Source organism: Lepidochelys olivacea (genome assembly GCF_965140295.1).
Source record: "Lepidochelys olivacea isolate rLepOli2 genome assembly, chromosome: 24".
In the NCBI taxonomy this organism is placed as follows: Eukaryota; Metazoa; Chordata; order Testudines; family Cheloniidae; genus Lepidochelys; species Lepidochelys olivacea.
In genome coordinates, this window is record NC_140434.1 from 6,151,849 (window position 1) to 6,154,324 (window position 2,476).

The following is a 2,476-nucleotide window of genomic DNA, read 5'->3' on the forward strand; positions in this document are numbered from 1 at the left end:
CCCAAAGGGTTGCAAGCCATAATGGAGAGGGGGATGCAGCAGCAGACTGGTGGCTCAACCCTATTGTGACACATGTCGAGGTAAGGGCAGTCAGGTCCCTAGAGGAGCTGAGGTGGGGAAGCTCCTGCCACCCAGCTGGGGGCTGAGTAGATATGAATAGGTTGTCCAGGAGAACAAGGCCCATGGAAGTCAATTTACCAACCAACTGAGGTGGGGGCAAGGGCAGGAAACAACCCATGGGAGCAGTTCTGCGTCTCTAGAAAGCCCCAGGAGCAGATCTCTTTTTGCACTGCAGCCTCACCCCTGACCATGCATAGGGCCAAGGGACCGGCCGTGGGGATAGACCTAGGCACGACCTACTCCTGCGTGGGGGTGCGCCAGCACGGGAAGGTGGAGATCATCGCCAACGACCAAGGCAACCGGACCACGCCCAGCTACGTGGCTTTCACTGACACGGAGTGCCTGGTGGGGGACCCCGCCAAGAGCCAGGCGGCCTTCAACCCCCAGAACACCGTCTTTGATGCCAAGCGGCTGATCGGCCGGATGGTTGAGGACCACATGGTTCAGCTGGACATGACACACTGGCCCTTTCAGGTGGTGAGCGATGCCGGGAAGCTCAAGGTGCAGGTGTCCTTCAAGGGGAAGGAGAAGGCCTTCTACCCTGAGGAGATCTCTGCCATAGTGCTCGCCAAGATGAAGCAGACGGCTGAGGCCTACCTAGGCTGCCCCATCACCCAGGCTGTCATCACAGTGCCAGCCTATTTCAATGACTCCCAGCGCCGAGCCACCATAGATGCTGGGACGATCGCTGGCCTCCACGTCCTGAAGATCCTCAATGAGCCCACGGCAGCGGCCATTGCCTACGGCCTGGAGGCCAGCCGCGACGGGGAAGGGAAACGCAACATCCTCATCTTTGACCTGGGCGGTGGCACCTTTGACGTGTCCATCCTCAGGGTGGACGATGGCATCTTCGAGGTGAAGGCCACGGCGGGGGACACCCACCTGGGGGGGGAGGATTTCGACAACCGGCTGGTGGATCACTTGGTGCGGGAGTTCAGGAGGAAACACAAGGAGGACCTCAGCCAGGACAAGAAAGCCATGCAGAGGCTAAGGGCGGCTTGCGAGAAGGCCAAGCGGACGCTCTCCTCTGGCACTGCTGCTGCCATCTCCATCGACTCCCTGTACAAGGGGGTGGATTTCCACACCATCGTTACCCGGGCCCGCTTGGAGGACCTGTGCTCCGACCTCTTCCAGGCCACCTTAAAGCCCTTAGGGAAGGCACTGCGGGACGCCAACATGAACAAGGATCAGATCCATGACATCGTGCTGGTGGGAGGCTCAACCCGCATCCCCAAGGTCCAGACACTGCTGCAGGAGTTCTTCAGTGGGCGGGAACTGAGCAAGAACATCAACCCAGATGAGGCCGTGGCCTACGGGGCAGCAGTGCAGGCGGCCATCTTGACAGGCAACAGGTCCCAGGGGCTGCAGAACGTGCTCCTCCTGGATGTGACCCCGCTGTCCCTGGGGATTGACACAGTAGGAGGGGTGATGGCCATCGTGGTCAAACGCAATTCTCCGGTCCCGACCCAGGAAAGCATGGAATTCACCACGGCGGAAGATGACCAAGAGACGGTTGTGTTTGAGGTCTACGAAGGGGAGAGACCCATGAGCAGAAACAACCACCTGCTGGGTACCTTCATCCTAAGTGGCCTTCCCCCAGCGCGGCGCGGAGAGCCCGTCATCCAGGTCAGCTTCTCCATCGACGCCAACAACATCCTGACCGTGTCGGCGAGGGACACGGATACCGGCAACACCAGCCAGCTCACCATCACCGACACCAGGGGCCGGCTAGACAGAGAGGAGGTGGAGCGGATGGTGCGGGAGGCCGAGGAGCACAGGGCACAAGACGAGGCGCAGCAGGAGAAGATCGCAGCCATGAACTCCTTGGAGTCGTGCGCGCTCCACCTGAAGAGGGCTGCGGAGGGAGGCCAGGCCCTTGATGGTCGGGCCAAGAAGAGGGTGTTGGAGCTGTGTGAGGCGGCCACCTCCTGGCTGGAGGGCAACCAGCTGGCGGAGAAGGAGGCATACGAGGAGCGGCGGAGAGAGCTGGAGGAGGCATGGGACTCGGTCTTCTCCGACCTCAGCCAGGCTCGGGGGCTGGAAGGGGAGGCCAGAGACGAAGAAGATGGGGAGGAGGCTGCTGTCGCCCAGCACGGCGAGGAAGCGGGTTGAATATGGACGGCCCTGCACTGTCCCTAAAGGACACATTAAAAAAAACCAAGGGACCCGAATCGTTTTGCCTCCTTTGTGTGTCTATTTAGCAAAGCAAGAGATGGCTGCACAGAGCTTTCGGCCCCCAGGACGCCCCCCCCCCCCCGTGCCTAAATCAATGACTGGCACCCCGAATCATTTCGCCTTCCCCCTGTACAACCGATAGGTCAGTATCATCACCCCCATTTTACAGATAGGGAAAACT

The 2,476-nt window shown here is 60.3% G+C and overlaps 1 pseudogene across 1 annotated transcript; it reads left to right on the forward strand.

The window, feature by feature from the left end:
- The first annotated feature begins 309 nt into the window (after window positions 1-309).
- Window positions 310-2,232, forward strand: LOC311512568 (heat shock 70 kDa protein 1 pseudogene; annotated as a pseudogene). Its single transcript has one exon. The product of its transcript is annotated as a heat shock 70 kDa protein 1 pseudogene (transcript).
- The last annotated feature ends 244 nt before the right edge of the window (window positions 2,233-2,476 follow it).